The sequence below is a fragment of the Paramisgurnus dabryanus genome, chromosome 9 (assembly GCF_030506205.2).
Source record: "Paramisgurnus dabryanus chromosome 9, PD_genome_1.1, whole genome shotgun sequence".
NCBI classification, from domain to species: domain Eukaryota; kingdom Metazoa; phylum Chordata; class Actinopteri; order Cypriniformes; family Cobitidae; genus Paramisgurnus; species Paramisgurnus dabryanus.
In genome coordinates this window covers 5,784,497-5,807,648 of record NC_133345.1, presented here as the reverse complement: position 1 = coordinate 5,807,648, position 23,152 = coordinate 5,784,497, and the positions used below count along the sequence as shown (strand labels likewise).

The 23,152-nt window shown below is 43.7% G+C and overlaps 36 non-coding genes and 19 pseudogenes across 36 annotated transcripts; all 55 read right to left on the bottom strand.

Annotated features, from left to right (window-relative positions):
• Positions 1 to 14: 14 nt before the first annotated feature.
• LOC135764236 (5S ribosomal RNA) lies at positions 15 to 133 on the bottom strand. Its single transcript, XR_010539787.2, has one exon. It is a non-coding gene; the product is annotated as a 5S ribosomal RNA (ribosomal RNA).
• Positions 134 to 258: 125 nt separating this feature from the next.
• On the bottom strand, positions 259 to 377 carry LOC135763053 (5S ribosomal RNA; annotated as a pseudogene).
• A 120-nt stretch (positions 378 to 497) lies between these two features.
• Positions 498 to 616, bottom strand: LOC135763670 (5S ribosomal RNA; annotated as a pseudogene).
• A 125-nt stretch (positions 617 to 741) lies between these two features.
• Positions 742 to 860, bottom strand: LOC135763402 (5S ribosomal RNA). The gene has a single exon (XR_012337465.1). It is a non-coding gene; the product is annotated as a 5S ribosomal RNA (ribosomal RNA).
• A 125-nt stretch (positions 861 to 985) lies between these two features.
• LOC135722146 (5S ribosomal RNA) lies at positions 986 to 1,104 on the bottom strand. Its single transcript, XR_010521891.1, has one exon. It is a non-coding gene; the product is annotated as a 5S ribosomal RNA (ribosomal RNA).
• A 126-nt stretch (positions 1,105 to 1,230) lies between these two features.
• LOC135722145 (5S ribosomal RNA) lies at positions 1,231 to 1,349 on the bottom strand. The gene has a single exon (XR_010521890.1). It is a non-coding gene; the product is annotated as a 5S ribosomal RNA (ribosomal RNA).
• Positions 1,350 to 1,476: 127 nt separating this feature from the next.
• LOC135726280 (5S ribosomal RNA) lies at positions 1,477 to 1,595 on the bottom strand (annotated as a pseudogene).
• A 125-nt stretch (positions 1,596 to 1,720) lies between these two features.
• Positions 1,721 to 1,839, bottom strand: LOC135722144 (5S ribosomal RNA). The gene has a single exon (XR_010521889.1). It is a non-coding gene; the product is annotated as a 5S ribosomal RNA (ribosomal RNA).
• Positions 1,840 to 1,964: 125 nt separating this feature from the next.
• On the bottom strand, positions 1,965 to 2,083 carry LOC135725313 (5S ribosomal RNA; annotated as a pseudogene).
• A 120-nt stretch (positions 2,084 to 2,203) lies between these two features.
• On the bottom strand, positions 2,204 to 2,322 carry LOC135723894 (5S ribosomal RNA). Its single transcript, XR_010523576.1, has one exon. It is a non-coding gene; the product is annotated as a 5S ribosomal RNA (ribosomal RNA).
• Positions 2,323 to 2,447: 125 nt separating this feature from the next.
• LOC135722141 (5S ribosomal RNA) lies at positions 2,448 to 2,566 on the bottom strand. Its single transcript, XR_010521887.1, has one exon. It is a non-coding gene; the product is annotated as a 5S ribosomal RNA (ribosomal RNA).
• A 125-nt stretch (positions 2,567 to 2,691) lies between these two features.
• LOC135723392 (5S ribosomal RNA) lies at positions 2,692 to 2,810 on the bottom strand. The gene has a single exon (XR_010523099.1). It is a non-coding gene; the product is annotated as a 5S ribosomal RNA (ribosomal RNA).
• Positions 2,811 to 2,935: 125 nt separating this feature from the next.
• LOC135723961 (5S ribosomal RNA) lies at positions 2,936 to 3,054 on the bottom strand. Its single transcript, XR_010523638.1, has one exon. It is a non-coding gene; the product is annotated as a 5S ribosomal RNA (ribosomal RNA).
• A 125-nt stretch (positions 3,055 to 3,179) lies between these two features.
• Positions 3,180 to 3,298, bottom strand: LOC135725676 (5S ribosomal RNA; annotated as a pseudogene).
• A 120-nt stretch (positions 3,299 to 3,418) lies between these two features.
• On the bottom strand, positions 3,419 to 3,537 carry LOC135726115 (5S ribosomal RNA; annotated as a pseudogene).
• Positions 3,538 to 3,663: 126 nt separating this feature from the next.
• On the bottom strand, positions 3,664 to 3,782 carry LOC135723469 (5S ribosomal RNA). The gene has a single exon (XR_010523173.1). It is a non-coding gene; the product is annotated as a 5S ribosomal RNA (ribosomal RNA).
• Positions 3,783 to 3,908: 126 nt separating this feature from the next.
• LOC135722140 (5S ribosomal RNA) lies at positions 3,909 to 4,027 on the bottom strand. Its single transcript, XR_010521886.1, has one exon. It is a non-coding gene; the product is annotated as a 5S ribosomal RNA (ribosomal RNA).
• A 125-nt stretch (positions 4,028 to 4,152) lies between these two features.
• On the bottom strand, positions 4,153 to 4,271 carry LOC135722139 (5S ribosomal RNA). The gene has a single exon (XR_010521885.1). It is a non-coding gene; the product is annotated as a 5S ribosomal RNA (ribosomal RNA).
• Positions 4,272 to 4,393: 122 nt separating this feature from the next.
• Positions 4,394 to 4,512, bottom strand: LOC135726278 (5S ribosomal RNA; annotated as a pseudogene).
• A 125-nt stretch (positions 4,513 to 4,637) lies between these two features.
• LOC135722138 (5S ribosomal RNA) lies at positions 4,638 to 4,756 on the bottom strand. The gene has a single exon (XR_010521884.1). It is a non-coding gene; the product is annotated as a 5S ribosomal RNA (ribosomal RNA).
• A 125-nt stretch (positions 4,757 to 4,881) lies between these two features.
• Positions 4,882 to 5,000, bottom strand: LOC135725312 (5S ribosomal RNA; annotated as a pseudogene).
• A 120-nt stretch (positions 5,001 to 5,120) lies between these two features.
• Positions 5,121 to 5,239, bottom strand: LOC135725208 (5S ribosomal RNA). The gene has a single exon (XR_010524852.1). It is a non-coding gene; the product is annotated as a 5S ribosomal RNA (ribosomal RNA).
• A 125-nt stretch (positions 5,240 to 5,364) lies between these two features.
• On the bottom strand, positions 5,365 to 5,483 carry LOC135725623 (5S ribosomal RNA; annotated as a pseudogene).
• A 125-nt stretch (positions 5,484 to 5,608) lies between these two features.
• Positions 5,609 to 5,727, bottom strand: LOC135724288 (5S ribosomal RNA). The gene has a single exon (XR_010523956.1). It is a non-coding gene; the product is annotated as a 5S ribosomal RNA (ribosomal RNA).
• Positions 5,728 to 5,853: 126 nt separating this feature from the next.
• On the bottom strand, positions 5,854 to 5,972 carry LOC135722136 (5S ribosomal RNA). The gene has a single exon (XR_010521882.1). It is a non-coding gene; the product is annotated as a 5S ribosomal RNA (ribosomal RNA).
• A 125-nt stretch (positions 5,973 to 6,097) lies between these two features.
• LOC135722135 (5S ribosomal RNA) lies at positions 6,098 to 6,216 on the bottom strand. Its single transcript, XR_010521881.1, has one exon. It is a non-coding gene; the product is annotated as a 5S ribosomal RNA (ribosomal RNA).
• A 125-nt stretch (positions 6,217 to 6,341) lies between these two features.
• On the bottom strand, positions 6,342 to 6,460 carry LOC135725310 (5S ribosomal RNA; annotated as a pseudogene).
• A 120-nt stretch (positions 6,461 to 6,580) lies between these two features.
• LOC135724711 (5S ribosomal RNA) lies at positions 6,581 to 6,699 on the bottom strand. Its single transcript, XR_010524373.1, has one exon. It is a non-coding gene; the product is annotated as a 5S ribosomal RNA (ribosomal RNA).
• Positions 6,700 to 6,825: 126 nt separating this feature from the next.
• LOC135722134 (5S ribosomal RNA) lies at positions 6,826 to 6,944 on the bottom strand. The gene has a single exon (XR_010521880.1). It is a non-coding gene; the product is annotated as a 5S ribosomal RNA (ribosomal RNA).
• Positions 6,945 to 10,950: 4,006 nt separating this feature from the next.
• LOC135725309 (5S ribosomal RNA) lies at positions 10,951 to 11,069 on the bottom strand (annotated as a pseudogene).
• A 120-nt stretch (positions 11,070 to 11,189) lies between these two features.
• On the bottom strand, positions 11,190 to 11,308 carry LOC135724710 (5S ribosomal RNA). Its single transcript, XR_010524372.1, has one exon. It is a non-coding gene; the product is annotated as a 5S ribosomal RNA (ribosomal RNA).
• A 125-nt stretch (positions 11,309 to 11,433) lies between these two features.
• LOC135726893 (5S ribosomal RNA) lies at positions 11,434 to 11,552 on the bottom strand (annotated as a pseudogene).
• Positions 11,553 to 17,668: 6,116 nt separating this feature from the next.
• LOC135722133 (5S ribosomal RNA) lies at positions 17,669 to 17,787 on the bottom strand. Its single transcript, XR_010521879.1, has one exon. It is a non-coding gene; the product is annotated as a 5S ribosomal RNA (ribosomal RNA).
• Positions 17,788 to 17,912: 125 nt separating this feature from the next.
• Positions 17,913 to 18,031, bottom strand: LOC135726528 (5S ribosomal RNA; annotated as a pseudogene).
• Positions 18,032 to 18,151: 120 nt separating this feature from the next.
• On the bottom strand, positions 18,152 to 18,270 carry LOC135724709 (5S ribosomal RNA). Its single transcript, XR_010524371.1, has one exon. It is a non-coding gene; the product is annotated as a 5S ribosomal RNA (ribosomal RNA).
• Positions 18,271 to 18,396: 126 nt separating this feature from the next.
• LOC135723452 (5S ribosomal RNA) lies at positions 18,397 to 18,515 on the bottom strand. The gene has a single exon (XR_010523157.1). It is a non-coding gene; the product is annotated as a 5S ribosomal RNA (ribosomal RNA).
• Positions 18,516 to 18,640: 125 nt separating this feature from the next.
• Positions 18,641 to 18,759, bottom strand: LOC135722132 (5S ribosomal RNA). Its single transcript, XR_010521878.1, has one exon. It is a non-coding gene; the product is annotated as a 5S ribosomal RNA (ribosomal RNA).
• A 126-nt stretch (positions 18,760 to 18,885) lies between these two features.
• Positions 18,886 to 19,004, bottom strand: LOC135722130 (5S ribosomal RNA). The gene has a single exon (XR_010521877.1). It is a non-coding gene; the product is annotated as a 5S ribosomal RNA (ribosomal RNA).
• A 125-nt stretch (positions 19,005 to 19,129) lies between these two features.
• Positions 19,130 to 19,248, bottom strand: LOC135725308 (5S ribosomal RNA; annotated as a pseudogene).
• Positions 19,249 to 19,368: 120 nt separating this feature from the next.
• LOC135724708 (5S ribosomal RNA) lies at positions 19,369 to 19,487 on the bottom strand. The gene has a single exon (XR_010524370.1). It is a non-coding gene; the product is annotated as a 5S ribosomal RNA (ribosomal RNA).
• Positions 19,488 to 19,613: 126 nt separating this feature from the next.
• LOC135722128 (5S ribosomal RNA) lies at positions 19,614 to 19,732 on the bottom strand. Its single transcript, XR_010521875.1, has one exon. It is a non-coding gene; the product is annotated as a 5S ribosomal RNA (ribosomal RNA).
• Positions 19,733 to 19,857: 125 nt separating this feature from the next.
• LOC135726526 (5S ribosomal RNA) lies at positions 19,858 to 19,976 on the bottom strand (annotated as a pseudogene).
• Positions 19,977 to 20,096: 120 nt separating this feature from the next.
• On the bottom strand, positions 20,097 to 20,215 carry LOC135725959 (5S ribosomal RNA; annotated as a pseudogene).
• Positions 20,216 to 20,341: 126 nt separating this feature from the next.
• Positions 20,342 to 20,460, bottom strand: LOC135722127 (5S ribosomal RNA). Its single transcript, XR_010521874.1, has one exon. It is a non-coding gene; the product is annotated as a 5S ribosomal RNA (ribosomal RNA).
• A 125-nt stretch (positions 20,461 to 20,585) lies between these two features.
• LOC135725103 (5S ribosomal RNA) lies at positions 20,586 to 20,704 on the bottom strand. Its single transcript, XR_010524753.1, has one exon. It is a non-coding gene; the product is annotated as a 5S ribosomal RNA (ribosomal RNA).
• A 125-nt stretch (positions 20,705 to 20,829) lies between these two features.
• Positions 20,830 to 20,948, bottom strand: LOC135724053 (5S ribosomal RNA). The gene has a single exon (XR_010523727.1). It is a non-coding gene; the product is annotated as a 5S ribosomal RNA (ribosomal RNA).
• A 126-nt stretch (positions 20,949 to 21,074) lies between these two features.
• LOC135724485 (5S ribosomal RNA) lies at positions 21,075 to 21,193 on the bottom strand. Its single transcript, XR_010524149.1, has one exon. It is a non-coding gene; the product is annotated as a 5S ribosomal RNA (ribosomal RNA).
• A 126-nt stretch (positions 21,194 to 21,319) lies between these two features.
• On the bottom strand, positions 21,320 to 21,438 carry LOC135722126 (5S ribosomal RNA). Its single transcript, XR_010521873.1, has one exon. It is a non-coding gene; the product is annotated as a 5S ribosomal RNA (ribosomal RNA).
• Positions 21,439 to 21,563: 125 nt separating this feature from the next.
• LOC135722125 (5S ribosomal RNA) lies at positions 21,564 to 21,682 on the bottom strand. Its single transcript, XR_010521871.1, has one exon. It is a non-coding gene; the product is annotated as a 5S ribosomal RNA (ribosomal RNA).
• A 125-nt stretch (positions 21,683 to 21,807) lies between these two features.
• Positions 21,808 to 21,926, bottom strand: LOC135725307 (5S ribosomal RNA; annotated as a pseudogene).
• Positions 21,927 to 22,046: 120 nt separating this feature from the next.
• LOC135724707 (5S ribosomal RNA) lies at positions 22,047 to 22,165 on the bottom strand. The gene has a single exon (XR_010524369.1). It is a non-coding gene; the product is annotated as a 5S ribosomal RNA (ribosomal RNA).
• A 126-nt stretch (positions 22,166 to 22,291) lies between these two features.
• LOC135722124 (5S ribosomal RNA) lies at positions 22,292 to 22,410 on the bottom strand. Its single transcript, XR_010521870.1, has one exon. It is a non-coding gene; the product is annotated as a 5S ribosomal RNA (ribosomal RNA).
• A 125-nt stretch (positions 22,411 to 22,535) lies between these two features.
• LOC135726340 (5S ribosomal RNA) lies at positions 22,536 to 22,654 on the bottom strand (annotated as a pseudogene).
• A 126-nt stretch (positions 22,655 to 22,780) lies between these two features.
• On the bottom strand, positions 22,781 to 22,899 carry LOC135725596 (5S ribosomal RNA; annotated as a pseudogene).
• A 125-nt stretch (positions 22,900 to 23,024) lies between these two features.
• On the bottom strand, positions 23,025 to 23,143 carry LOC135723467 (5S ribosomal RNA). Its single transcript, XR_010523171.1, has one exon. It is a non-coding gene; the product is annotated as a 5S ribosomal RNA (ribosomal RNA).
• Between the last annotated feature and the right edge of the window lie 9 nt (positions 23,144 to 23,152).

Sequence of the window (23,152 nt, the reverse complement as noted above, 5' to 3'; positions counted from 1 at the left end):
TTTAATTAATTAAATGCTTACAGCACCTGGTATTCCCAGGCGGTCTCCCATCCAAGTACTAACCAGGCCCGACTCTGCTTGGCTTCCGAGATCAGACGAGAGCGGGCGTGCTCAGGGTGGTGTGGCCGTAAGCGAGTGCAGACTCGAATCGACAGACACTTCAAGACTTATGTGGCAACGCCATGACATCAGTGAACGCTTACAGAAAGAACGCATTCATGGGAAAAAATGACATAAATAAATATTTAATTAATTAAATGCTTACAGCACCTGGTATTCCCAGGCAATCTCCCATCCAAGTACTAACCAGGCCCGACCCTGCTTGGCTTCCGAGATCAGACGAGAGCGGGCGTGCTCAGGGTGGTGTGGCCGTAAGCGAGTGCGGACTTGATTCGAGAGACACTTCAAAACTAATGTGGCAACGGCATGCCATGGGAGAACGCTTACAGAAAGGACGCATTCATGGGAAAAATGACATAAAAAATTAATTAATTAAATTCTTACAGCACCAGGTATTCCCAGGCGGTCTCCCATCCAAGTACTAACCAGGCCCGACCCTGCTTGGCTTCCGAGATCAGACGAGAGCGGGCGTGCTCAGGGTGGTGCGGCCGTAAACGAGTGCTGACTCGATTCGAGAGACACTTCAAGGCTAATGTGGCAACGCAATGACATCGGTAAATGGTTACAGAAAGGACGCATTCATGGGAAAAAATGATATAAAAAAATAATTAATTAATTAAATGCTTACAGCACCTGGTATTCCCAGGCGGTCTCCCATCCAAGTACTAACCAGGCCCGACCCTGCTTGGCTTCCGAGATCAGACGAGAGCGGGCGTGCTCAGGGTGGTGTGGCCGTAAGCGAGTGCTGACTCGCTTCGATAGACACTTCAAGACTTATGTGGCAACGCCATGACATCAGTGAACGCTTACAGAAAGATCGCATTCATGGGAAAAAATGACATAAAAAAATAATTAATTAATTAAATGCTTACAGCACCTGGTATTCCCAGGCGGTCTCCCATCCAAGTACTAACCAGGCCCGACCCTGCTTGGCTTCCGAGATCAGACGAGAGCGGGCGTGCTCAGGGTGGTGTGGCCGTAAGCGAGTGCTGACTCGCTTCGATAGACACTTCAAGACTTATGTGGCAACGCCATGACATCAGTGAACGCTTACAGAAAGGTCGCATTCATGGGAAAAAATGACATAAAAAAATAATTTATTAATATAAATGCTTACAGCACCTGGTATTCCCAGGCGGTCTCCCATCCAAGTACTAACCAGGCCCGACCCTGCTTGGCTTCCGAGATCAGACGAGAGCGGGCGTGCTCAGGGTGGTGTGGCCGTAAGCGAGTGCTGACTCGATTCGAGAGACACTTCAAGGCTAATGTGGCAACGCAATGACATCGGTAAATGGTTGCAGAAAGGACGCATTCATGGGAAAAAATGACATAAAAAAAAATTATTAATTAATTAAATGCTTACAGCACCTGGTATTCCCAGGCGGTCTCCCATCCAAGTACTAACCAGGACCGACCCTGCTTGGCTTCCGAGATGAGACGAGAGCGGGCGTGCTCAGGGTGGTGTGGCCGTAAGCGAGTGCAGACTCGATTCGAGAGACACTTCAAAACTAATGTGGCAACGCCATGCCATGGGAGAACGCTTACAGAAAGGACGCATTCATGGGAAAATATGACATAAATAAATATTTAATTAATTAAATGCTTACAGCACCTGGTATTCCCAGGCGGTCTCCCATCCAAGTACTAACCAGGCCCGACCCTGCTTGGCTTCCGAGATCAGACGAGAGCGGGCGTGCTCAGGGTGGTGTGGCCGTAAGCGAGTGCAGACTCGAATCGACAGACACTTCAAGACTTATGTGGCAACGCCATGACATCAGTGAACGCTTACAGAAAGAACGCATTCATGGGAAAAAATGACATCAATAAATATTTAATTAATTAAATGCTTACAGCACCTGGTATTCCCAGGCAATCTCCCATCCAAGTACTAACCAGGCCCGACCCTGCTTGGCTTCCGAGATCAGACGAGAGCGGGCGTGCTCAGGGTGGTGTGGCCGTAAGCGAGTGCGGACTTGATTCGAGAGACACTTCAAAACTAATGTGGCAACGGCATGCCATGGGAGAACGCTTACAGAAAGGACGCATTCATGGGAAAAATGACATAAAAAATTAATTAATTAAATTCTTACAGCACCAGGTATTCCCAGGCGGTCTCCCATCCAAGTACTAACCAGGCCCGACCCTGCTTGGCTTCCGAGATCAGACGAGAGCGGGCGTGCTCAGGGTGGTGTGGCCGTAAGCGAGTGCTGACTCGATTCGAGAGACACTTCAAGGCTAATGTGGCAACGCAATGACATCGGTAAATGGTTACAGAAAGGACGCATTCATGGGAAAATATGACATAAATAAATATTTAATTAATTAAATGCTTACAGCACCTGGTATTCCCAGGCGGTCTCCCATCCAAGTACTAACCAGGCCCGACCCTGCTTGGCTTCCGAGATCAGACGAGAGCGGGCGTGCTCAGGGTGGTGTGGCCGTAAGCGAGTGCTGACTCGCTTCGATAGACACTTCAAGACTTATGTGGCAACGACATGACATCAGTGAACGCTTACAGAAAGATCGCATTCATGGGAAAAAATGACATAAAAAAATAATTAATTAATTAAATGCTTACAGCACCTGGTATTCCCAGGCGGTCTCCCATCCAAGTACTAACCAGGCCCGACCCTGCTTGGCTTCCGAGATCAGACGAGAGCGGGCGTGCTCAGGGTGGTGTGGCTGTAAGCGAGTGCTGACTTGATTCGAGAGACACTTCAAGGCTAATGTGGCAACGCAATGACATCGGTAAATGGTTACAGAAAGGACGCATTCATGGGAAAAAATGACATAAAAAAATAATTAATTAATTAAATGCTTACAGCACCTGGTATTCCCAGGCGGTCTCCCATCCAAGTACTAACCAGGCCCGACCCTGCTTGGCTTCCGAGATCAGACGAGAGCGGGCGTGCTTAGGGTGGTGTGGCCGTAAGCGAGTGCTGACTCGCTTCGATAGACACTTCAAGACTTATGTGGCAACGCCATGACATCAGTGAACGCTTACAGAAAGATCGCATTCATGGGAAAAAATGACATAAAAAAATAATTAATTAATTAAATGCTTACAGCACCTGGTATTCCCAGGCGGTCTCCCATCCAAGTACTAACCAGGCCCGACCCTGCTTGGCTTACGAGATCAGACGAGAGCGGGCGTGCTCAGGGTGGCGTGGCCGTAAGCGAGTGCTGACTTGATTCGAGAGACACTTCAAAACTAATGTGGCAACGCCATGCCATGGGAGAACGCTTACAGAAAGGACGCATTCATGGGAAAAATGACATAAATAATTAATTAATTTAATTCTTACAGCACCAGGTATTCCCAGGCGGTCTCCCATCCAAGTACTAACCAGGCCCGACCCTGCTTGGCTTCCGAGATCAGACGAGAGCGGGCGTGCTCAGGGTGTTGTGGCCGTAAACGAGTGCTGACTCGATTCGAGAGACACTTCAAGGCTAATGTGGCAACGCAATGACATCGGTAAATGGTTACAGAAAGGACGCATTCATGGGAAAAAATGACATAAAAAAAATAATTAATTAATTAAATGCTTACAGCACCTGGTATTCCCAGGCGGTCTCCCATCCAAGTACTAACCAGGCCCGACCCTGCTTGGCTTCCGAGATCAGACGAGAGCGGGCGTGCTCAGGGTGGTGTGGCCGTAAACGAGTGCTGACTCGATTCGAGAGACACTTCAAGGCTAATGTGGCAACGCAATGACATCGGTAAATGGTTACAGAAAGTACGCATTCATGGGAAAAAATGACATAAAAAAAATAATTAATTAATTAAATGCTTACAGCACCTGGTATTCCCAGGCGGTCTCCCATCCAAGTACTAACCAGGCCCGACCCTGCTTGGCTTCCGAGATCAGACGAGAGCGGGCGTGCTCAGGGTGGTGTGGCCGTAAGCGAGTGCTGACTCGCTTCGAAAGACACTTCAAGACTTATGTGGCAACGCCATGACATCAGTGAACGCTTACAGAAAGATCGCATTCATGGGAAAAAATGACATAAAAAAATAATTAATTAATTAAATGCTTACAGCACCTGGTATTCCCAGGCGGTCTCCCATCCAAGTACTAACCAGGCCCGACCCTGCTTGGCTTCCGAGATCAGACGAGAGCGGGCGTGCTCAGGGTGGTGTGGCCGTAAGCGAGTGCTGACTCGATTCGAGAGACACTTCAAGGCTAATGTGGCAATGCAATGACATCGGTAAATGGTTACAGAAAGGACGCATTCATGGGAAAAAATGACAAAAAATTATTAATTAATTAAATGCTTACAGCACCTGGTATTCCCAGGCGGTCTCCCATCCAAGTACTAACCAGGACCGACCCTGCTTGGCTTCCGAGATGAGACGAGAGCGGGCGTGCTCAGGGTGGTGTGGCCGTAAGCGAGTGCAGACTCGATTCGAGAGACACTTCAAAACTAATGTGGCAACGCCATGCCATGGGAGAACGCTTACAGAAAGGACGCATTCATGGGAAAATATGACATAAATAAATATTTAATTAATTAAATGCTTACAGCACCTGGTATTCCCAGGCGGTCTCCCATCCAAGTACTAACCAGGCCCGACCCTGCTTGGCTTCCGAGATCAGACGAGAGCGGGCGTGCTCAGGGTGGTGTGGCCGTAAGCGAGTGCAGACTCGAATCGACAGACACTTCAAGACTTATGTGGCAACGCCATGACATCAGTGAACGCTTACAGAAAGAACGCATTAATGGGAAAAAATGACATAAATAAATATTTAATTAATTAAATGCTTACAGCACCTGGTATTCCCAGGCAATCTCCCATCCAAGTACTAACCAGGCCCGACCCTGCTTGGCTTCCGAGATCAGACGAGAGCGGGCGTGCTCAGGGTGGTGTGGCCGTAAGCGAGTGCGGACTTGATTCGAGAGACACTTCAAAACTAATGTGGCAACGGCATGCCATGGGAGAACGCTTACAGAAAGGACGCATTCATGGGAAAAATGACATAAAAAATTAATTAATTAAATTCTTACAGCACCAGGTATTCCCAGGAGGTCTCCCATCCAAGTACTAACCAGGCCCGACCCTGCTTGGCTTCCGAGATCAGACGAGAGCGGGCGTGCTCAGGGTGGTGCGGCCGTAAGCGAGTGCTGACTCGCTTCGATAGACACTTCAAGACTTATGTGGCAACGCCATGACATCAGTGAACGCTTACAGAAAGATCGCATTCATGGGAAAAAATGACATAAAAAAATAATTAATTAATTAAATTCTTACAGCACCAGGTATTCCCAGGCGGTCTCCCATCCAAGTACTAACCAGGCCCGACCCTGCTTGGCTTCCGAGATCAGACGAGAGCGGGCGTGCTCAGGGTGGTGCGGCCGTAAGCGAGTGCTGACTCGCTTCGATAGACACTTCAAGACTTATGTGGCAACGCCATGACATCAGTGAACGCTTACAGAAAGATCGCATTCATGGGAAAAAATGACATAAAAAAATAATTAATTAATTAAATGCTTACAGCACCTGGTATTCCCAGGAGGTCTCCCATCCAAGTACTAACCAGGCCCGACCCTGCTTGGCTTACGAGATCAGACGAGAGCGGGCGTGCTCAGGGTGGTGTGGCCGTAAGCGAGTGCTGACTCGATTCGAGAGACACTTCAATACTTATGTGGCAACGCCATGACATCAGTGAACGCTTACAGAAAGGTCGCATTCATGGGAAAAAATGACATAAAAAAATAATTTATTAATATAAATGCTTACAGCACCTGGTATTCCCAGGCGGTCTCCCATCCAAGTACTAACCAGGCCCGACCCTGCTTGGCTTCCGAGATCAGACGAGAGCGGGCGTGCTCAGGGTGGTGTGGCCGTAAGCGAGTGCAGACTCGATTCGAGAGACACTTCAAAACTAATGTGGCAACGCCATGCCATGGGAGAACGCTTACAGAAAGGACGCATTCATGGGAAAATATGACATAAATAAATATTTAATTAATTAAATGCTTACAGCACCTGGTATTCCCAGGCGGTCTCCCATCCAAGTACTAACCAGGCCCGACCCTGCTTGGCTTCCGAGATCAGACGAGAGCGGGCGTGCTCAGGGTGGTGTGGCCGTAAGCGAGTGCCGACTCGAATCGACAGACACTTCAAGACTTATGTGGCAACGCCATGACATCAGTGAACGCTTACAGAAAGAACGCATTCATGGGAATAAATGACATAAATAAATATTTAATTAATTAAATGCTTACAGCACCTGGTATTCCCAGGCAATCTCCCATCCAAGTACTAACCAGGCCCGACCCTGCTTGGCTTCCGAGATCAGACGAGAGCGGGCGTGCTCAGGGTGGTGTGGCCGTAAGCGAGTGCGGACTTGATTCGAGAGACACTTCAAAACTAATGTGGCAACGGCATGCCATGGGAGAACGCTTACAGAAAGGACGCATTCATGGGAAAAATGACATAAAAAATTAATTAATTAAATTCTTACAGCACCAGGTATTCCCAGGCGGTCTCCCATCCAAGTACTAACCAGGCCCGACCCTGCTTGGCTTCCGAGATCAGACGAGAGCGGGCGTGCTCAGGGTGGTGTGGCCGTAAACGAGTGCTGACTCGATTCGAGAGACACTTCAAGGCTAATGTGGCAACGCAATGACATCGGTAAATGGTTACAGAAAGGACGCATTCATGGGAAAAAATGACATAAAAAAAATAATTAATTAATTAAATGCTTACAGCACCTGGTATTCCCAGGCGGTCTCCCATCCAAGTACTAACCAGGCCCGACCCTGCTTGGCTTCCGAGATCAGACGAGAGCGGGCGTGCTCAGGGTGGTGTGGCCGTAAGCGAGTGCTGACTCGCTTCGATAGACACTTCAAGACTTATGTGGCAACGCCATGACATCAGTGAACGCTTACAGAAAGGTCGCATTCATGGGAAAAAATGACATAAAAAAATAATTTATTAATATAAATGCTTACAGCACCTGGTATTCCCAAGCAAGTTCCCCTCCAAGTACCTAAGCGATCGTCAGCCGTCCAATGGTTGAGCAGAGCTGAGCAGCGATCAGCCAATGGTTGAGCAATGCTGAGCAGCGACAGCCAATGGTTGAGCAATGCTGAGCAGAGCTCGCGCTCAACGGACCAATCATTGAGCGAGGATCGGAAAACGTCATCTAATTTATTCAGGACTGGTAAATATTCACATTGGAGTCGGTGTCATTGAGGAGCGATTCGACTGTGTTTATTTACTCACACAGGTACGTTTGTTATGTTTGTGTGCCAAGTAGTGAATGAAACACGATATGTTTTTTGATAATTTGCCTGATATTCAAGGTTTTACATGATAATATCTCGTTAGCGCCGTACTGACACCACCGATTGACTAGGCTAGCACCACTTGTTTACATTAAAATAGCTAAGTTTGATATCTGAAATGCGTTTAAAATGCGACCAGATTATTGATTTTACATGTTGAGACCTTGACAAATGTATTATTACTTTGTGGACTCGAAATGTAAAGCTTAAATATGGTTATATTAAATAATATATATTTTATATTAAACGAATGCACTGAAAATGAATTAATGAGCTGCCAGTCGCCGATGAAATGACCTAAAAATCCCTGGAAATTCTTCAAAAACGTGATCAGACTCACTTCTTAAGACCATAGAGATGTTGTTACAACAGTGTGGAGTTTAAATTCACTGTGTAAATATGCTTTAGAAGTGTAAACTTGTCAATGATCAATGTGATCATATGGAACAGACTGACTGTTAAAATACCACATAATGAATGTTCTGCATTGTTTTTATAGATTCTCAAGGGAAGATCTACAACGACGGCCAGGGCACCATGCAGTACGTCACCAGCGTGCTGAATGAGTGGGGTCAGTTCTTGACCACGGTGGTGGTGGAGTCCGGGTCCGAGCGGTGTTACGCACACATGGCCAGAGGTCTGGTCGCCAGCTTTTGCCGTGCCAACGCTCCTGCTCCAAAGGTTGTGTACGAGGACAACAACTGCTGTCGGTGAGTTCAATAACAGTTGAAACCTATGATGAAATGGATAATTAAACATGTAACACACCTACACAAAATGTCATGATATCATTTTCAGTGACAACGGATTCAGAACAGCCCAGAAGACCAAGTTTGCTGCATGAGGTACGCTCAGGCAGCACATGTGACCGAGGACAGTCGACTGCTCTACCTCCTCCTCCAAGATGCTGAAGAACCGAGCACCGGACAATCAGCTAACCTCCCCCAGCCAGGTCACGGCTTCTTTGAAGGGACAGTATAAGAGGATTGCAGAGTGAGTCCGAGACAACCCCATCCTCGGCGGTCTCCCCACTCCACTGCCCAACTTGAACGCCAAGTCCTTTTCGACCTTCACTGCCACGGAGGAGAAAAATGCCAACTACGGGGTGATGGTACTGTTGAAGGTGATGCCTCACCTGAAAGTGCTGTCTGATGCACCGTTCCCGGAAGCTCCTGTGCTGCCAACATCCCTCACAACGCCAGACCGGCCTCAGGTCCAATACCAGCACGTTCATCACGAGGCTGGAAAAAGGCGTGGTGAGAAGCGGGGGTAAGTTGTCAAAAGCACTTTGTTTCACCTGTTGGCTGTGGAGAGCAAATAGCACACATGTCATATCAATACTCATTACATGTTTATTTTATATTTCCAGATTATTTGTTGAAGAGCCAAAGCCTGTGTCTTCTGTGAACCAGCCCGTTCAGCCCATGGCGTCGTCCTCCTCCACTCGGCCAAAGCCTGCTGTGCCCACCACCATTCTGCCAAGGCCTGCTGCGTCCACCCACCTCCGGCCAAAGCCTGCTGTGCCCACCTATGGATCACCCCGTATCGTCAGCACCCATACTGCTGGTTTTCCCCGCACAGCCGCAGGTTCCCCCGTCTTGTTTCGTGGGCCATCGTGCAGCCAGGAGCTTTGTACCTCCAGCACCAACAGTCAAGGCATTCATGCCGAATAAGTCCTTGCAGCCATGTGGGGCTTGCCACATGGCTAATTGTGGTGGACAGTGGAAGAGGTACACACCTTCCAAGGACAAAGTGGCTGAAAGCACCCAGAAGATATTTTCCTACTGTCCATACACTGGGAAATCCACCACATCTGGGTTTGACAATGTGGTGTACGAGTTAGAAAAGAGGAGAACTGTGTAAATAACTATAAATAACTGTGTAAATAACTTACCTGTGTGATGCCACTTCTCCTGTGCCATCTGTAGGAGAGAGAAAAAGGCTTGTTTGTTTGTTTGTTTGTTTGTTTAAGGCTTCAGCAAGTACAATCTATTTATTTATATAGTTCAAAAGTAAAAAAAAATGCACTTTACAGTTTTGCTTAAGAATGTTCTTGTATTTGTTTTTATTATGATTTATGTTGCTGTTAAAGTGCACTTTGTAGTATCTTTTTTTTTATACAAACATGTTCTGGCCTATGTTCGATATCAAGGCCAATCTAACCTCATTAATTTTAACTTTAATCAGTTCCGACCTAACACAATCAGTTTACATACCCTTTAGTGGTTGTTCATGTTCAGATAATCTGTGTTTTTGTCATGCGTGTTGTTTGTTTGTCTTTGTCAGCTTCATATCTTTGTGATGTTTGTATGTCTTTGTCTGCTTATGTTTAACCAAAGTTTGCCAAAGGAAACACACAAAAAAATGTAACAGACAGGAATTGCTTGAGCCTTTATTTGTTGATTGGTGATCTGAGTTTTTGGATAATTCTGTTTGGATAAACCGGGCTTTGGCCTGTACAAACCAATTGTTAATTTTTATCTTAAGTACAAGTTTGTGTTTTTAATTGTTAAAGGTATTGCAGAGGATTTTCTTTTTCCAGGTGGATCATCAAGACTATTGGTCCTCTTAGTTGTCAATCAGGAGTGTTGCGCAATTGCATTTTTTTTTAAAAGTGGAGAAGGTGGTTCTTTTCTAAAATTCGAGAAAATCCTCTGTTACACCTTTAAGTGTTTTTGATTCTTATTAATGTTATTTATGTGTGCGTGTCCTTGTGATGTTTGTATGTCTGTCAGCTCCATGTTTAACTAAATGTTTGCAAATGGTAGTAAATGTTTGTCTCTCATCCTGTCTCGTGTTCTAGCTCGTAGATCTGTACCTTGTTGTGGTGAGAGACCTTTAAACTAAACAGATCTTGTTTACTTGTGTTTCATGCATTGCTTTTTAAATGAAACACATTCTGGGTGAAAAATAAAAGTTGTAAAGGTATTTCAAGTGTGTTGGAGTCTCTGTACTGTATGCTTGGGTTTCAGAAGGGGTGGGATAGTGTAAAAAAAAACATTTAAGCAATTAAAAGTCTTCCAGACAAAGTGAGAGTAAATTAATACAGTACAACCTTTCCTAATTCAGCCCAAAAAATGTAACACTTGCACACTTTTTCACTTGACTATATGAATCTCATCACCAGCTACATCAACTCAACCTATGAAAATAATAAACAAAACATTCAACAGATTAGTGGATTTTAATAAATTAGGCCTGTAAATGTACAATTTATATAAACAACACTTCAGTAGTTGACACCATCCGTTTTGATCACTTTCGATCGATCCCAGGGTTGAGCAATATGTACTTGCAGGGGTCATGAGCCATTCCCAGGCGGTCTCCCATCCAAGTACTAACCAGGCCCGACCCTGCTTGGCTTCCGAGATCAGACGAGAGCGGGCGTGCTCAGGGTGGTGTGGCCGTAAGCGAGTGCCGACTCGAATCGACAGACACTTCAAGACTTATGTGGCAACGCCATGACATCAGTGAACGCTTACAGAAAGAACGCATTCATGGGAAAAAATGACATAAATAAATATTTAATTAATTAAATGCTTACAGCACCTGGTATTCCCAGGCAATCTCCCATCCAAGTACTAACCAGGCCCGACCCTGCTTGGCTTCCGAGATCAGACGAGAGCGGGCGTGCTCAGGGTGGTGTGGCCGTAAGCGAGTGCGGACTTGATTCGAGAGACACTTCAAAACTAATGTGGCAACGGCATGCCATGGGAGAACGCTTACAGAAAGGACGCATTCATGGGAAAAATGACATAAAAAATTAATTAATTAAATTCTTACAGCACCAGGTATTCCCAGGCGGTCTCCCATCCAAGTACTAACCAGGCCCGACCCTGCTTGGCTTCCGAGATCAGACGAGAGCGGGCGTGCTCAGGGTGGTGTGGCCGTAAACGAGTTCTGACTCGATTCGAGAGACACTTCAAGGCTAATGTGACAACGCAATGACATCGGTAAATGGTTACAGAAAGGACGCATTCATGGGTAAAAATGACATAAATAAATATTTAATTAATTAAATGCTTACAGCACCTGGTATTCCCAGGCAATCTCCCATCCAAGTACTAACCAGGCCCGACCCTGCTTGGCTTCCGAGATCAGACGAGAGTGGGCGTGCTCAGGGTGGTGTGGACGTAAGAGAGTGCTGACTCGATTCGAGAGACACTTCAAAACTAATGTGGCAATGCCATGCCATTGGAGAACGCTTACAAAAAGGACGCATTCATGGGAAAAAAATGACATAAATAAATAATTAATTATTTAAACGCTTACAGCACCTGGTATTCCCAGGCGGTCTCCCATTCAAGTACTAACCAGGCCCGACCCTGCTTGGTTTCCGAGATCAGACGAGAGCGGGCGTGCTTTTTTTTTTTTTTTTTTATTATTATTATAACAATCATATTCACACAATTACATAATTTCTATATATTGTTTAACATTACATATAACACAGTGAGAGTGCTTTTATAACAGAAAGACTTCTTTAAAAGTCTTTTGGCAGGCACAATCTTAAATCCCACCAAAAAGAAGAAAAAAAAACATCATTATAAAATATTTTAAAACATTTGAAAGTTCAACATATTTTTTCCACACTAAAACAGTCTCTTCCACATATTTAAAATATTATACAGATCAACCATAATCGTCAGGCATTTTCCAATTAAAATCTTCAAATATTATACCCACATCCTTAGTAAAAACATTATAAAACTCCTCCACATATTTAAAATATTATACAGATCAACCATAATCGTCAGGCATTTTCCAATTAAAATCTTCAAATATTATACCCACATCCTTAGTAAAAACATTATAAAACTCCTCCAACCTATTTTGCTCCTTAAAATAACAGTACAAATGCTTTAAGTACATCTCAAATTTTCTTTTAAACACTATTTCAACATCCATAACAGTATTTTCTTTTTTTGCAACAATTCTTCTTTCCCATATTGCACTTTTAATCAGCATGACAAACAAGTTAAGCGCTTTTCTGTTTTCACATGTTTTGTTTTCTCCCAGCATTATCACCTTGTTCCAATCTATTCCTTTATTATCTTGTTCCCCTCTCAACCTTTCAAGCAAACCTATACATTTTTCATTAAAGTTTTCCAATTTCTTACAACATAAAAACACATGTAAAAAACCCTCATCTTCTTCTTTACATACTTTACAAGTTGCATTTTGCTCTCTCCCGATTTTGTTCAATAAAACATCAGTAAAAATTGCCTTGTGCCTAATTAAATATTCTAAGGTCCCCAATTTTGACTCAATTATATTCCCCCTCATATTGCTCCATATATGTTCTTCTTTCAAGTCTTTGTATTTCTGTAACCAGTATTTATTCACCACAGGTTTCTTAAAAATACAATCTCTAAAAAACAATACAACATTTTCACAGTGCATTCTTTAAAAGCTCTTATTTTGTCTCCCAACATGACATACACATCTTTCTCTTGTTTCCCTTGTTCTTTATTATCAATTTTCCTGATCCAATCATCAGGAATTGCACTTTTTATTATCTTAAACTTATTTACAATTTCTTGTCTACTATATTCTTCTTTTGCTTCCTCCATAGTGTCCACAATGTACTGCACAGGTAAAAATCCCTCCTTAAACTCGTATAAAACATCTCTCACTTTTGTAATTCCCACATCCCACCAATTTTTAAAAAACACTTCTTTACCTTGGTTTACAATGTTCTTGTTTAAAAACAATGGTTGGTTTAAAATACACTCTCTTCCACTAGGCATGTACTGTACACAAGTTAAAACTTTCCCCCATGCACTCATAATTTCCTTGTAAAAATCTGGCACCTTTTCCGTCATCCAAGCTTTAGTTTTCATCCATAAAATGTCTTCTCCCAGATTAAAATTACCACATTTGTTTAAAAAATATTGCATTGTTTTTTTCCATACCATTACATTCCCATCATCCAGATACTTTTTAACCATTTTAGCTCTTAAGCTATTTTTTCTTTGTGCTACATCTATAAGGCCCATCCCACCTTTCTCTACAGCTCCAATCAAAGTGTCATATGCTATTCTTGGGGGTTTCCCTTCCCATATAAAGTCTAAAAAACATCTCTTTAATCTTTTTTCAATCCACAGAGGCATATATGACACATATAAGACATACCATAACTTAGACATCATTAAAACATTTGAAATTAAAACCTTCCCTTTAAGACATAATGTCCTTAATTTCCAAAAATGTAGCCTTCTTTCAATATCTTCTAAAATAGTTGCCCACATTGTTTCATTAGCTCTCCTTTCATCGTCCCCCATTAAAACTCCTAAAATCTTGATTTCATTCACTTCTTTAAAAGCAAAATCACTTGTTAAAGCTTGCACATTCCCACATCTCATATACACAGTTTTATCCTCGTTAATTTTTCCTCCAGATGCTTTACAAAATTGTTGTACAATTTTCATTGCACATTCAACTCCCTCCCTGTCTTTCAAAATAAGCGTAGTGTCATCCGCATACTGAAATATTGCTTCTCCTTCCACGTTCCCTTCTATGTGAATACCTTTTATTCCTTTTTCTTTCCTCATTGCCAACCCCAAGGGTTCCGCGACTAAAGAATATAATAGTGCTGACATGGGACACCCTTGTCTTATGGATCTTGTTAGTTTAAAACATTCAGTTAAAAACCCATTACATTTAATTCTAGTTACCGGTCCATTATATAAAATTTTCACCCACTTTATAAAATTTTCTCCAAATCCAAAACGGTTTAAAATCCCAAATAAAAATTCATGTTCCACCCTGTCGAAAGCCTTTTCAAAATCTAAACTTATAACATATCCCTCCAATTTTCTCTCCTTCATGTATCCAATTGTATCTTTAATGCTTAGGGTCGTATCAGCTATGTCTTTCCCTTTGACCCCATACGCTTGATTTGTCTTTATTATTCTCGGCATCACTTCTTTCAGTCTGTTTGCTAAGATTTTTGATAAAATTTTCAGATCGGTGTTTAACATCGTAAGCGGCCTATAATTCTTTAGTTCAGTTTTTTCTCCTTTTTTCTTATATATTGTTTTCATCAAACCCATACCCATTCTTAGATTCATCTGCCCTTTATTAAAGATCTCATCGTACACTTCCTTTAAAATACTGGTTAACATATCCCTAAAAACAATATAAAACTCACTCCCCAACCCATCAATTCCAGGACTTTTGTTTTTGTTTAATTCATTTATCGCTCTTTCAATTTCCTCTTCACTTATCTCTTTGTCACAATCCTTCATATCTTCCTTGTCTATTTTAGTTGTTATCTGCTCTAACATTTCTTCTTTTTCATCCTGCACTCCCTCAGTTGTAAACAATTTTTCATAATACCTTTTCATTTCTTTTAAAATTCCTTCATTACTCTTTACTTCTTCTCCATTCTCCTTTTTAACTACTTTTATAATTTCAGCCTTCCCTTTTCTTCTTTCTAGATCAAAGAAAATTTTTGTACATTTTTCACCTTCAACAAGAAACTGAGCTTTACTCCTTAATCTTGCACCTTCATATTTCTTTTCTTCCATTTCTTTAAGTTTATTTTCCAATTCTTTTATCTTTAACATGTCCTTATTACCCTGATTTATCTCTTTTTCTAAAATCTCTCTTATTTCCTGTCCATTGTATTTCTTACATTTCTCAATTAATCTGCACAATTTTATTGTATGAATTTTAACTAAATATTTTACATTTTCCCACCACAATCTTTTATCTTCCATATACATTGCATTTCCTTTTTCTTTTTCAATTAGCGTCTTTATATCTAAAACATACCCTTCACTTTTTAAAACCTCAGCATTTAAAACCCACACGCCTGGACCTCTCTTTAACGTACTCCAGTCAATCTGCATATATAACGGCTTGTGATCACTTAAACTTGTTTCATCGTATCTCACATTATCAATAAAAACCTCTAAATTCCTCTTACACAAAATAAAATCGATTCTTGTTTGACACATGAAATTCCCCACCCTTTGTCTTCTTGAGTATTGCCTTCTTTCATTCCTTTCTCTCCAAACATCCACCAAGTTATTGCTTTCCATTATTGATTTTAACTCTCTCCTTCCCATATCATTTCTAAAAACCATTCCATCTGCCATATCTAATTTACTTAACACAGTATTAAAATCCCCCATTAACAAGACATTCTGTTGGTTAGTTAAAAGTGACCTTAAATCATTAAAATAATCTCTCTTTTCCTTTTCCTCCGTAGGTGCATGTACATTTATCACCACCAGTTTTTTGCCTTCATATTCCATTTCTACTGCTAAACATTTCCCAATATCATCTTTATAGATGACCTTGCATACAGTTTTCACATTTTCTCTTATTAAAAAAGCAACTCCTCTGCCAAACCTTGTATCATCATTATTGTATAAAATCTCACCGTTCCATCTTTTCCTTATTTCACATATGTGCTTTTCTTTCCAATTTGTTTCTTGCAATACAATCACGTCTTCATTCTTGAACATTTCTTTCACTTTTTCAAATTTGTTAAAGTCCGAGAGTCCTCTGGCATTAAAAGTTACCAAACTTAAAACCATAAAAAATAAATAAATAAAAACACTCATTGAGTCCATTTCTTTAGCTCATACCATCCAAGTCTTTTAGCAGTACATATTTATCTTTTAGTAAGTCTTTGTTAGTTGTTTTTTTCCTTATTCCTTCCAAACATGGCTTTACCTTAATTTTTCGTCGTCTTCTCTCCACTTTCGGTTTTCCTTCAGCCATTGTGTTGACATCCTTGTTAAAATCCTCATCTTGATCCATTTCATCTTGATCCATCTCATCGTCCAGGGTGTCAGAAGTGTCAAGTGGTGTACATGTTCCTTCCTCCTGTTTAAGTTGTTCCGTCTGTTCTTTAGAATCCTCATTTTGTACTTTACTTTGTCTTTTAGCTAATTCATTCATTTCTTCCTCTGCCATTTCATCTGTAGTGCTCTGTGTTTTATTATCTATGTCCTGTTGTACTTTCTCTTGTTGTTCCGTTTGTTCGCCATTGTCAACGTCAATTACAGGTCCGCCGTCTCTCGTGTCGTTCTGTTGTTTTTCTACCACGTTGTCTCGTTCATGCACCTTCCCGCCCACATGAGTCTCATCGTTGCCAAACCAGCATTCACACAAGTTTAAATAATTGTCACAGTCCGGGCACTTAACCGCCTTGCACTCTCTTGCAAAATGTCCTCTCTCCTCGCATTTGTAGCACTTAAACATAGGGCAGTCTTTCATGATGTGGTCTGGGCACATGCACAGCCGACAGAGTTTAACCTGATGGCTGTGCATCACCCTGAAGAACTGCAGGCCTTCAGCTGTTTCAAACTTTGTGCTATACGGGAGAGATGCAACTTCTTTAGGGAAGCGAGATTTAATGAACCGTGTGCCATCTTCAATGGTCGTGCCCGGATACAAACGTCTTTTTAATTTAGACAAAGGGGTAACTCCCCACCCTTCAAGTTTATTTATAATATCATGATCGTCTATGTAAGCGGGCAGGTGCATAAACGAGACGACATAGTCTCTGTTTTGGAGTCTCTTTACTTCGCATTCCACTTCTTTTATCCTTATTCCATATTCTAGCAATTCAACATCATCCACATTTTCTAGAGTCAGCTCATATTCATTGTTTTGTTTGGGTCTTACCGCCAGGATTTTCCCTTTTCCAATTTTCTCCGATACTGCCGTAATAATATCCTCCGCTCTTGCATTCACATTTGTAGTATCCACTGTAATCGTAGCTTCTATTAAGTATTCCTTTCGTGAATTGTACCTTCTTTGTTCTTTGTCTCTTTCATTGCCATCTCGTTGTTGTTCATTCGTTCCATTTTCATTTGCCATTCGTGTCTCTCCTGCCATTTCCAAGGTTGATTCCATGTGTCCGTCCATTTTCACCAAACAAAACAAAAAGCGTATGTGGCAAACTTAAACTCCCCCCGGACAGCGTATGCTGCCAGGAGGGATTTAAACAAACAAAAATAAAAATTAACTATTCAAAATAAACACTGATTTAAACAAACAAAATCAAAATAAATCTGAACGTTTGGTGAGCCTTCCTCACCTACTGCAGCCAAACACTTCCTGGAACGTACCAACTAGCGGGCGTGCTCAGGGTGGTGTGGCCGTAAACGAGTGCTGACTCGATTCGAGAGACACTTCAAGGCTAATGTGGCAACGCAATGACATCGGTAAATGGTTACAGAAAGGACGCATTCATGGGAAAAAATGACATAAAAAAAATAATTAATTAATTAAATGCTTACAGCACCTGGTATTCCCAGGCGGTCTCCCATCCAAGTACTAACCAGGCCCGACCCTGCTTGGCTTCCGAGATCAGACGAGAGCGGGCGTGCTCAGGGTGGTGTGGCCGTAAGCGAGTGCTGACTCGCTTCGATAGACACTTCAAGACTTATGTGGCAACGCCATGACATCAGTGAACGCTTACAGAAAGATCGCATTCATGGGAAAAAATGACATAAAAAAATAATTAATTAATTAAATGCTTAGAGCACCTGGTATTCCCAGGCGGTCTCCCATCCAAGTACTAACCAGGCCCGACCCTGCTTGGCTTACGAGATCAGACGAGAGCGGGCGTGCTCAGGGTGGCGTGGCCGTAAGCGAGTGCTGACTTGATTCGAGAGACACTTCAAAACTAATGTGGCAACGCCATGCCATGGGAGAACGCTTACAGAAAGGACGCATTCATGGGAAAAATGACATAAATAATTAATTAATTTAATTCTTACAGCACCAGGTATTCCCAGGCGGTCTCCCATCCAAGTACTAACCAGGCCCGACCCTGCTTGGCTTCCGAGATCAGACGAGAGCGGGCGTGCTCAGGGTGGTGTGGCCGTAAACGAGTGCTGACTCGATTCGAGAGACACTTCAAGGCTAATGTGGCAACGCAATGACATCGGTAAATGGTTACAGAAAGGACGCATTCATGGGAAAAAATGACATAAAAAAAATAATTAATTATTTAAATGCTTACAGCACCTGGTATTCCCAGGCGGTCTCCCATCCAAGTACTAACCAGGCCCGACCCTGCTTGGCTTCCGAGATCAGACGTGAGCGGGCGTGCTCAGGGTGGTGTGGCCGTAAGCGAGTGCTGATTCGCTTCGATAGACACTTCAAGACTTATGTGGCAACGCCATGACATCAGTGAACGCTTACAGAAAGGTCGCATTCATGGGAAAAAATGACATAAAAAAATAATTAATTAATTAAATGCTTACAGCACCTGGTATTCCCAGGCGGTCTCCCATCCAAGTACTAACCAGGCCCGACCCTGCTTGGCTTCCGAGATCAGACGAGAGCGGGCGTGCTCAGGGTGGTGTGGCCGTAAGCAAGTGCTGACTCGATTCGAGAGACACTTCAAGGCTAATGTGGCAACGCAATGACATCGGTAAATGGTTACAGAAAGGACGCATTCATGGGAAAAAATGACATAAAAAAAATTATTAATTAATTAAATGCTTACAGCACCTGGTATTCCCAGGCGGTCTCCCATCCAAGTACTAACCAGGCCCGACCCTGCTTGGCTTCCGAGATCAGACGAGAGCGGGCGTGCTCAGGGTGGTGTGGCCGTAAGCGAGTGCCGACTCGAATCGACAGACACTTCAAGACTTATGTGGCAACGCCATGACATCAGTGAACGCTTACAGAAAGAACGCATTCATGGGAAAAAATGACATAAATAAATATTTAATTAATTAAATGCTTACAGCACCTGGTATTCCCAGGCAATCTCCCATCCAAGTACTAACCAGGCCCGACCCTGCTTGGCTTCCGAGATCAGACGAGAGCGGGCGTGCTCAGGGTGGTGTGGCCGTAAGCGAGTGCGGACTTGATTCGAGAGACACTTCAAAACTAATGTGGCAACGGCATGCCATGGGAGAACGCTTACAGAAAGGACGCATTCATGGGAAAAATGACATAAAAAATTAATTAATTAAATTCTTACAGCACCAGGTATTCCCAGGCGGTCTCCCATCCAAGTACTAACCAGGCCCGACCCTGCTTGGCTTCCGAGATCAGACGAGAGCGGGCGTGCTCAGGGTGGTGTGGCCGTAAACGAGTGCTGACTCGATTCGAGAGACACTTCAAGGCTAATGTGGCAACGCAATGACATCGGTAAATGGTTACAGAAAGGACGCATTCATGGGAAAAAATGACATAAAAAAAATAATTAATTAATTAAATGCTTACAGCACCTGGTATTCCCAGGCGGTCTCCCATCCAAGTACTAACCAGGCCCGACCCTGCTTGGCTTCCGAGATCAGACGAGAGCGGGCGTGCTCAGGGTGGTGTGGCCGTAAGCGAGTGCTGACTCGCTTCGATAGACACTTCAAGACTTATGTGGCAACGCCATGACATCAGTGAACGCTTACAGAAAGATCGCATTCATGGGAAAAAATGACATAAAAAAATAATTAATTAATTAAATGCTTAGAGCACCTGGTATTCCCAGGCGGTCTCCCATCCAAGTACTAACCAGGCCCGACCCTGCTTGGCTTACGAGATCAGACGAGAGCGGGCGTGCTCAGGGTGGCGTGGCCGTAAGCGAGTGCTGACTTGATTCGAGAGACACTTCAAAACTAATGTGGCAACGCCATGCCATGGGAGAACGCTTACAGAAAGGACGCATTCATGGGAAAAATGACATAAATAATTAATTAATTTAATTCTTACAGCACCAGGTATTCCCAGGCGGTCTCCCATCCAAGTACTAACCAGGCCCGACCCTGCTTGGCTTCCGAGATCAGACAAGAGCGGGCGTGCTCAGGGTGGTGTGGCCGTAAACGAGTGCTGACTCGATTCGAGAGACACTTCAAGGCTAATGTGGCAACGCAATGACATCGGTAAATGGTTACAGAAAGGACGCATTCATGGGAAAAAATGACATAAAAAAAATAATTAATTAATTAAATGCTTACAGCACCTGGTATTCCCAGGCGGTCTCCCATCCAAGTACTAACCAGGCCCGACCCTGCTTGGCTTCCGAGATCAGACGAGAGCGGGCGTGCTCAGGGTGGTGTGGCCGTAAGCGAGTGCTGACTCGCTTCGATAGACACTTCAAGACTTATGTGGCAACGCCATGACATCAGTGAACGCTTACAGAAAGGTCGCATTCATGGGAAAAAATGACATAAAAAAATAATTAATTAATTAAATGCTTACAGCACCTGGTATTCCCAGGCGGTCTCCCATCCAAGTACTAACCAGGCCCGACCCTGCTTGGCTTCCGACATCAGACGAGAGCGGGCGTGCTCAGGGTGGTGTGGCCGTAAGCGAGTGCTGACTCGCTTCGATAGACACTTCAAGACTTATGTGGCAACGCCATGACATCGGTGAACGCTTACAGAAAGATCGCATTCATGAAAAAAAATGACATAAAAAAATAATTAATTAATTAAATGCTTACAGCACCTGGTATTCCCAGGCGGTCTCCCATCCAAGTACTAACCAGGCCCGACCCTGCTTGGCTTACGAGATCAGACGAGAACGGGCGTGCTCAGGGTGGTGTGGCCGTAAGCGAGTGCTGACTCGATTCGAGAGACACTTCAAGGCTAATGTGGCAACGCAATGACATCGGTAAATGGTTACAGAAAGGACGCATTCATGGGAAAAAATGACATAAAAAAAATAATTAATTAATTAAATGCTTACAGCATCTGGTATTCCCAGGCGGTCTCCCATCCAAGTACTAACCAGGCCCGACCCTGCTTGGCTTCCGAGATCAGACGAGAGCGGGCGTGCTCAGGGTGGTGTGGCCGTAAGCGAGTGCTGACTTGATTCGAGAGACACTTCAAGGCTAATGTGGCAACGCAATGACATCGGTAAATGGTTACAGAAAGGACGCATTCATGGGAAAAAATGACATAAAAAAAATTATTAATTAATTAAATGCTTACAGCACCTGGTATTCCCAGGCGGTCTCCCATCCAAGTACTAACCAGGCCCGACCCTGCTTGGCTTCCGAGATCAGACGAGAGCGGGCGTGCTCAGGGTGGTGTGGCCGTAAGCGAGTGCAGACTTGATTCGAGAGACACTTCAAAACTAATGTGGCAACGCCATGACATCAGTGAACGCTTACAGAAAGAACGCATTCATGGGAAAAAATGACATAAATAAATATTTAATTAATTAAATGCTTACAGCACCTGGTATTCCCAGGCGGTCTCCCATCCAAGTACTAACCAGGCCCGACCCTGCTTGGCTTCCGAGATCAGACGAGAGCGGGCGTGCTCAGGGTGGTGTGGCCGTAAGCGAGTGCCGACTCGAATCGACAGACACTTCAAGACTTATGTGGCAACGCCATGACATCAGTGAACGCTTACAGAAAGAACGCATTCATGGGAAAAAATGACATAAATAAATATTTAATTAATTAAATGCTTACAGCACCTGGTATTCCCAGGCAATCTCCCATCCAAGTACTAACCAGGCCCGACCCTGCTTGGCTTCCGAGATCAGACGAGAGCGGGCGTGCTCAGGGTGGTGTGGCCGTAAGCGAGTGCGGACTTGATTCGAGAGACACTTCAAAACTAATGTGGCAACGGCATGCCATGGGAGAACGCTTACAGAAAGGACGCATTCATGGGAAAAATGACATAAAAAATTAATTAATTAAATTCTTACAGCACCAGGTATTCCCAGGCGGTCTCCCATCCAAGTACTAACCAGGCCCGACCCTGCTTGGCTTCCGAGATCAGACGAGAGCGGGCGTGCTCAGGGTGGTGTGGCCGTAAACGAGTGCTGACTCGATTCGAGAGACACTTCAAGGCTAATGTGGCAACGCAATGACATCGGTAAATGGTTACAGAAAGGACGCATTCATGGGAAAAAATGACATAAAAAAAATAATTAATTAATTAAATGCTTACAGCACCTGGTATTCCCAGGCGGTCTCCCATCCAAGTACTAACCAGGCCCGACCCTGCTTGGCTTCCGAGATCAGACGAGAGCGGGCGTGCTCAGGGTGGTGTGGCCGTAAGCGAGTGCTGACTCGCTTCGATAGACACTTCAAGACTTATGTGGCAACGCCATGACATCAGTGAACGCTTACAGAAAGATCGCATTCATGGGAAAAAATTACATAAAAAAATAATTAATTAATTAAATGCTTAGAGCACCTGGTATTCCCAGGCGGTCTCCCATCCAAGTACTAACCAGGCCCGACCCTGCTTGGCTTACGAGATCAGACGAGAGCGGGCGTGCTCAGGGTGGTGTGGCCGTAAACGAGTGCTGACTCGATTCGAGAGACACTTCAAGGCTAATGTGGCAACGCAATGACATCGGTAAATGGTTACAGAAAGGACGCATTCATGGGAAAAAATGACATAAAAAAAATAATTAATTAATTAAATGCTTACAGCACCTGGTATTCCCAGGCGGTCTCCCATCCAAGTACTAACGAGGCCCGACCCTGCTTGGCTTCCGAGATCAGACGAGAGCGGGCGTGCTCAGGGTGGTGTGGCCGTAAGCGAGTGCTGACTCGATTCGAGAGACACTTCAAGGCTAATGTGGCAACGCAATGACATCGGTAAATGGTTACAGAAAGGACGCATTCATGGGAAAATATGACATAAATAAATATTTAATTAATTAAATGCTTACAGCACCTGGTATTCCCAGGCGGTCTCCCATCCAAGTACTAACCAGGCCCGACCCTGCTTGGCTTCCGAGATCAGACGAGAGCGGGCGTGCTCAGGGTGGTGTGGCCGTAAACGAGTGCTGA